The 8,519-nt window shown below is 44.7% G+C and overlaps 1 pseudogene; it reads left to right on the forward strand.

Annotated features, from left to right (window-relative positions):
* The first annotated feature begins 3,400 nt into the window (after positions 1-3,400).
* LOC121570289 lies at positions 3,401-8,059 on the forward strand (annotated as a pseudogene).
* The last annotated feature ends 460 nt before the right edge of the window (positions 8,060-8,519 follow it).

Consider the following 8,519-nt stretch of genomic DNA (forward strand, 5'->3'; position numbering starts at 1 on the left):
TAAATGACCAGATTTTGAAAATAAATCCCTGTTTTGTTTCCCTGTAGTATATTTATTGTGTTAAAGCACAGATCTGATCTTCCATTGCATACTGTACTGAACAGTCTCACAGTCAGGAGAGACCAGTCTGTCTCCCTAGGTTAACTTGCTCTTTCAGCTTCAACACTTCCATCTCAAAAACATTCCACTTAATCTTTCCACCAGCCGTCCCTCCTATACTCCTTCACGGCTACACAGCTAAACTCCTACACTCCTACACAAATCCTCTCTAGCAGGGCTCTGGTGTTCAGCCTTCCACGATGACTACTGGATCTCTGGCTGCAGAACCCACTGATACTGTACTGTACTCTCTCTCTCTCTCTCTCTCTCTCTCTCTCTCTCTCTCTCTCTCTCTCTCTCTCTCTCTCTCTCTCTCTCTCTCTCTCTCTCTCTCTCTCTCTCTCTCTCTCTCTGTGTGTGTGTGTGTAGCAGTTGAGGCTGGGGACAAGGCTAGCTACCACATAACCTCATCCCCAGGCTCAGCTGCTACACTACAGAGAGACAGCGCTGGCTAGTGGACGAGACTAGCTACTGCAGGGCTAACTCTGGTCCAGGGAGTTAGTGAACTTTCAGGAAGGCTCAGCGTTAGCAAGCAACACTAACACCCTGGACCAGAGGTACTACAGGGCCTGGTTCTGCTGTTTGGCAGCTCTAACACCCTGGACCAGAGGTACTACAGGGCCTGGTTCTGCTGTTTGGCAGCTCTAACACCCTGGACCAGAGGTACTACAGGGCCTGGTTCTGCTGTTTGGCTGCTCTAACACCCTGGACCAGAGGTACTACAGGGCCTGGTTCTGCTGTTTGGCAGCTCTAACACCCTGGACCAGAGGTACTACAGGGCCTGGTTCTGCTGTTTGGCAGCTCTAACACCCTGGACCAGAGGTACTACAGGGCCTGGTTCTGCTGTTTGGCTGCTCTAACACCCTGGACCAGAGGTACTACAGGGCCTGGTTCTGCTGTTTGGCAGCTCTAACACCCTGGACCAGAGGTACTGCAGGGCCTGGTTCTGCTGTTTGGCTGCTCTAACACCCTGGACCAGAGGTACTACAGGGCCTGGTTCTGCTGTTTGGCAGCTCTAACACCCTGGACCAGAGGTACTGCAGGGCCTGGTTCTGCTGTTTGGCTGCTCTAACACCCTGGACCAGAGGTACTGCAGGGCCTGGTTCTGCTGTTTGGCTGCTCTAACACCCTGGACCAGAGGTACTGCAGGGCCTGGTTCTGCTGTTTGGCTGCTCTAACACCCTGGACCAGAGGTACTGCAGGGCCTGGTTCTGCTGTTTGGCTGCTCTAACACCCTGGACCAGAGGTACTGCAGGGCCTGGTTCTGCTGTTTGGCTACTCTAACACCCTGGACCAGAGGTACTGCAGGGCCTGGTTCTGCTGTTTGGCAGCTCTAACACTCAAGGTGGGTCCTTACCTGAGACTGACCTGGATTGCTTTCCTGTAATCTCTTCCTTCTCCCGTAGTGTGCACTTGTTCACTTCACATTACACTTTACTTATTTGAAATGAATGGAAACTAGCCTATAGTCCATGGCTCCACCAATCAAATGATTTTACATTTGTGGGGAGTAGTGAAGAAGTGCACACTTCAGATAATTGGGACGTAGCCATTGTCTAAGGTTACAGCCACCACCCAAAGCAAACACCTGACTGAACACATCTGGATTAAACCCCGCCCAAAGTACCTTTTCTAGCAACTCACCTGTCACCTGGCCTCTGAATACAGGAAGAGAGACAGGCTGACCGGCGACCGAAGTACCTGGCCAGGAACGAATGGGACAGGTAAATATTGAACACAGCTTGGGAACAATAAAGTTTATTCTATTCTATCCTCCTTGTCAGGATGTCGGCTCTCTGTTCAGAACAGTATGTGAAACATCCATTTTCTTTTTAACATGTTTACGACTGCTCAGGTCAGGACGTCACTCTTCTCAGTTCAGGAAGTCACAACTTTATAGGTACTATACTATTTGTTTTTAACAGGGAAAACTGAAAAAAATGCAATTTCACTTTGAGGTAAAACCAAACAGTTATGAATCTAGTGATAATAATAGCTTGAAGAGCTCATGCTGGTATTGAGTGGTGGTTCCTTGATTATGTAACAGAATATTTGGCGCTACCTGTTCTACTGCATACCAAATAATTTTACGCTCTCTCTGTCTCTCTCCAACACACAGACACAGACAGAGACAGACAGACAGAGACAGAACCACACGCACGCACACAATTTTCTTTGAATGACACAGATGATCACATAACTAACTAGGATATGAGACACACACAGAATCATGATTTGCGATTTCAGGTGAATCTGTGACCTGAAAGAGTTCCAATAGTGCCATATCCATACACAAGTCGACCATGGAGTTGATAACAATTCCCTTCCTTTGAGAATTTTCACATCCTGTCTTTTGTCCAATCTGATTGGATAAGCTGGAACGTGACTCTGCTTGCTGCGGTGATGTCAAGGACATGAAGACATAGCTTTTTGGTCGGGAGTCTGTTGGCTGCACCGAGTCTTAATGGCTTCCTCTCCTATACTGCATGTGGTTTTGTCCCAAATGGTACCCTATTCCCTTATAGTGCACTACTTTTAACCCAGGGCTCATAGGGAATAGGGTGCCATTTGGGATGTACACTGTATTTAAGACAAAATATGTTCCCTCTAGTCAGTGTTAACATCGTCACTTCAACAGCCCTCCGGTGTCCTTAGGTTTCATAACAGATGAGTTTTATAAACCTGTGTCCTCTTCCGTTTGTTATTTGTCAGCAAATGTGGAAAGGTTATTGAATGAATCAAATGGGGAAAGGTTATTGAATGAATCAAATGGGAAAGGTTATTGAATGAATCAAATGGGAAAGGTTATTGAATGAATCAAATGGGAAAGGTTATTGAATGAATCAAATGGGAAAGGTTATTGAATTTATCAAATGGTAAAGGTTATTGAATGAATCATATGGGAAAGGTTGTTGAATGAATCAGTCTGTCATTTCACCTTGGAAAGTATGATTGAATTACAAGAGCGTTTTCCTCCCTGCTGAGAGAAAACAGTCACTTACAGTGCCTTCGGAAAGTATTCAGACCCCTTGACTTTTTCCACATTTTGTTACGTTACAGCCTTATTCTTATTCAGCCGAATGCACTGTAACCCAACCTTTTCACTTTGACTAGTTGATTAAGTTTGACCATGAAGCGAGTGAATAATGTGGCTTTTAACGCGCGCTCTTCTTCCATTGAAAACACAGAATGGGGAAACCTTCGATAACTGGTAACAAAGCTGTACCAGTGAACTGTGTCTGGCCTATCAAATGGAAGTATTACGTGACAAGAACATGAAGGTGTTCAGAGATTGATTTCTATGTCGTCCTTCCAGGGCATGGCATCTACCATCTCTACCATCAGCCTGCTCTCTGAGAGGCACTTCCTGTGTCCGCTGTGTAAGGACATTTTCAGCAGTCCCGTGACCACTCCATGTGGCCACAACTTCTGTCAGGCCTGCCTGTGTGGGTACGTCCCTCTTTAACTTGTATTATCTTATGGTTATAAAAATGGAGGTCGGGGCGTCTGATATTATTTGTTGAACTTTATTGAAAGCATTGCAGAGGATACATACATTGTTGTTCACTGCCTCTGTAGCTCAACTAGTGCATGAGTAAAACATGGAATGGATGAATTAGTTTATTAGTTATCGGCATGATGAAAACATGGACTGGACCATTACAGGTACTGGACCAGGCACCGTTCAGACTACTGTCCCCTCTGTAAGAGGTTGTTCTATTCCAGGCCAGACCTTAGTGTCAACCGCATCCTGGCTGACGTCTGTGACAACTACAGGAAGACGAGGCCAGAGAGCCCTGAGGAGAGCCACGACACGGTACCCTAGTGACCTTAGTACAACATCTTGTATACAACATCTTGTACAACATCTTGTATCTTAGTACAACATCTTGTGTACAACATCTTGTATCTTAGTACAACATCTTGTGACATTAAGAGTGTTATAGTGTGGACACTATATAAATAATTACATTGAATATGTGTTGTACTTACCTGCAGTATAGTATGATTGCTATTCATGTGTGCATGGTTATTATTGGCATTGACCGTGACCTTTCTCCTTTGATGATGTCATCACCAAGAGTCAGATCTGTACAATGTGATTCTACCACAGGTTGAGTGGGCTGTATCGTTCTGCTGTTTTTGTACCGTTTCTACACCTTTTATTTATTGGGTTGAAAGTTAAGGAAAGTAATATTGAAATGCGTGTGGGCATTCCTTGTCAAGTTACTACAAAGAGGTTCAAGACTTTTTGGTATAACTAACAGATCCCTTGATGTCATGATACCTTGGTGTAATCCTCTTCTGCAGCCACAGGCTGTAGACATTGACCAGATGATCCAGGAGAGACTGCAGAAAGTCGACAGACAGACACTCCCTGCAGCTCCTCAAAGTGAGTCCCAATCCCAAATTGACCCCTAGCCCCTAACACCGGGGGCTCTCCAACACTGTATCCTGGAGAGCTTCCTTCCAACCCCAGTTGTAACTAACCTAATTCAGTTTATCAACCAGCTAATTATTAGAATCAGGTGCCCTAGATTAGGGTTGTAGCGAAAACTTACAGGACAGTAGCTCTCCAGGTACAGGGTTGGAGAGCCCTGCCCTACACCCCATGTCCTTATGTAGATCTAGATGAGTTAGACAAATCCACCACCTTTACCACATACATGTATTGTCCAATCACACCTTTTCATCTTAAAGTTGATGTGAGATACAGACATGTATTTTATCCAATCAGAATTTATGTCTGAGATATTGACAGTCTCTTGTCCAATTAGAACTCACATCTGAGATATTGACACGTCTTTCTGTCCAATCAGAACTCGTGTCTGAGGGAGGTGCGTGAGAGCCAGAAGGTGTTCTCTGCCCTGGTGAGTTCCATGGAGAAGAGCCACAAGGCCGTGGTGACAGCCATCGAGGAGAGAGAGGGGGAGGAGGAGGTCTGTAATGTACAGTAATACTATTATTTATTTATGAACTTATTAACTTAGAATACAAAATTATAATGGATTGGATTTATTTAGCGCCTTTCTACCAACTGAGGTACTCAAAGCGCTTTACATAGTTAGGGGAAAACTCACCTCATCTACCACCTTATGACAGAAATGCACTGTGGTTATCAATATACCAAATGTAACAATGTTTGTGTGTTTCTTTAGAGGATTGTTGAGAAGCTGGTGAAGGAGCTGGAACAGGAGATTAAACAGCTGAGGAATGGAGACACTGAACTGGGGCCTTCTCATTCTCAGCAGAGCCATGATGAGCTATGTGGTGGTGGTAAGAAGACTGTTGCAGTGGTAAGCATGGAGTAGGGTGAAGTCGCCCCTAGACGCTACTCTTGGGTCAGTTTAGCATTAACTAATGGTTAAGGTTAAGATTGGGGAGGGGAAGCTGATCCTAGATCTGTACCTAGGGGAAACTTCACCCCAGTGCAGTAAGCATATAGTTAAGCAATAAGGCCGAAGGGGGTGTGGTATATAGTCAATATACCAGAGCTAAGGGCTGTTCTTACGCATGACGCAACGCTGAGTACAGCCTGGATACAGCCATTAGCCGTGGTATATTGGCCATATACCACAAACCCCCGAGGTGCCTTATTGCTATTATAAACTGGTTACCAACATAATTAAAACAGTAAAATTAAATATTTTGTCATACCCGTGGTATACTGTCTGATATACCACAGCTTTCAGCCAATCAGCATTCAGGGCTCGAACCACCCAGTTTATAATGTCTGATATACCTCGGCTTTCAGCCAATCAGCTTTCAGGGCTCGAACCACCCAGTTTATATTGTCTGATATACCACGGCTTTCAGCCAATCAGCATTCAGGGCTCGAACCACCCAGTTTATAATGTCTGATATACCTCGGGCTTTCAGCCAATCAGAATCCAGGACCCAAACTACGACTGCACGCTGACCTTTGCTTCCTCATGTCGTCACTTCCAAAAAGAGTTTGTAAAACTGAGTTTCTTAACAGTTTCTATCATGGCCACAGAAGAAAATGCTTGAACCCTTAACTTAGTACCCCGACCGCCTATATTTCATCTTCAAATATGACAGTGTTTGTTTGTCCTCTATGAACGTTGCAGAGCACCACTTCCACCCTGGGTTACTCTGAGAGGAGGGACTGGTCCAAGGTTACCATGGAGACAGACCCCTGCATGGGCGTGACCAGGAGAGCATTGTCAGATCTGATGGACATGGTCAAGGGAGAGCTCAATAGACTCTCTAAAGCTGGTCAGTATTGCGCTACGGATACTTCCTTTCATATAATACTGGATACATCTTTTACAGTTCTACATCCACCCTCAACACTTTAGTAGACTACATGTTTTGTGTTGATTAGACATCTGTCAGCATCTGATAAATGATTACAGTGTTCTTCTACTGTAGATATTTTGGGTGAATGAAATGTCAGACCTGTTTGTCTGGGAAGGATTCTTACTGGAACTGTTATATTTTGCAGAGCTGAAGAAAATACAGAAATACACAGGTATGTCTCCGCCTGCCCAGTGCAGTCAAAATTCAGTTTTTCATGTGTTTTATATCATATTGTACAACAGCTGATGGAACTAACACTGTAAAAGTGTGGAAAAGTCTTATTTCCTGATAATTGCTGGTATGTCTCCACCTGCCCAAATAATTAGCTACGCCATAAGATGTATTTTTTGCAGTTCTTAAAATACTTGTTTTACCAAGGTGAGTTTGCTGTTGCCATGGCACTAATAGGCTTCTCTTTCCTCCCTCTACCCTAGTAGACATCTCCCTGAGTCCCAAGACGGCCCACGCCTCCCTCTCTGTCTCAGACGACCGGAAACAGGTGCGACACACAGACAAACACCAGGAGGTCCCAGACAACCCCAAGAGGTTTGACCGCGTGGCCAACGTCCTGGGCAGAGAGTCCTTCAGCAGCGGCAGGTACTGTAATGTCCCTCTTTATACTGTTTGCCTATATAATACCATTGTATATCTATATATCTATATTATCATAAAGATCTATGATCATATATCTATGGTTCTAAGAACGGAGGTCAGGCCGTCTGATATAGTTTATTTGTTGAAACTATTGCCGGGATACATACTTAAGTAGAAGTTAGGATTCACTCCTGGCTCTTTAGCTTAACTAGTGCTGTAGTTAAACATGGACTGGACTAAAATACTAAATTCATCAGTTGTAATGATGAAAACATGGACTGGACTTCAATACTAAGTTCATCATTTGTAATGATGAACACATGGACTGGACTTTTGTTGACTCCATTCCAGCTACTACTGGATTAATGTTGACTCCATTCCAGGTACTACTGGGAGGTGGAGGTGGGAGAGAAGCTAGAGTGGAACCTGGGCGTGGCCAGACAGTCCATCAACAGGAAGGGGAAGTTTACAGTCAGCCCAGCCAATGGCTTCTGGACACTGAGCCTAAAGAGCGGGGGTCAATACGTAGCTAACACCTCCCCCACCATCACCCCCGTGGGCCTGGAGCAGAAGCCCAGGAAGGTGGGGGTGTTTCTGGACTACGTGGAGGGCCGAGTGTCCTTCTACTGCACGGAGACTGGAGTTCACATCCATACGTTTACAGATAGCTTCACTGATAGACTACACCCGCTCTTTAGTCCTGGGAGGCAACATGGGGGCAGGAATATCGCTCCTCTGGTTATTACTACTAGCTTCTGTAGCATCTTAGCCCCCCGACTTAACCCCCACACCTGGAATATAGTCATTTAATAATGCCATTATGTAGCCTGATGTCTCATAAAGCCCACTCAGTCCTCTCTCACCTCTGCATTTTCTGTTGGATAAGCCTGCCTCCTTCCTAATGTTGAGTTAGTGCAGTATCTGTATTATCAGGGAATGAGCTGGGTAATCAATAGTAATGCTATAATTTATTTGAATTATAATTTTTGACAGTATAAATGAACCCTCTAATATATATTTTTTACAAAGTGTTGATTTTTAATTTCTGTGCATCATTAAAAAATCAGTAAATTATTCACATACATTCTACTTCTAGAATGACTAATGTGAGTAATTTCATAATCCATGCCGCAGGCCCTAACTATTTATTTGATAACAAGCAACATTGTCCAGTCATGTATCAACCTTTTTCAGTCATGCTACCTTGCTGGCTAACAGCTGGCTACCTAGCTGGCTAACAGCTGGCTACCTAGCTGGCTACCTAGCTGGCTAACAGCTGGCTAACAGCTGGCTACCTAGCTGGCTAAAAGCTGGCTAACAGCTGGCTAACAGCTGGCTACCTAGCTGGCTAACTAGCTGACTAACAGCTGGCTAACAGCTGGCTAACTAGCTGACTAACAGCTGGATAACAGCTGACTAACAGCTGGCTACCTAGCTGGCTAAAAGCTGGCTAACAGCTGGCTAACAGCTGGCTACCTAGCTGGCTAAAAGCTGGCTAACTA

Source organism: Coregonus clupeaformis, chromosome 7 (genome assembly GCF_020615455.1).
Source record: "Coregonus clupeaformis isolate EN_2021a chromosome 7, ASM2061545v1, whole genome shotgun sequence".
In the NCBI taxonomy this organism is placed as follows: Eukaryota; Metazoa; Chordata; class Actinopteri; order Salmoniformes; family Salmonidae; genus Coregonus; species Coregonus clupeaformis.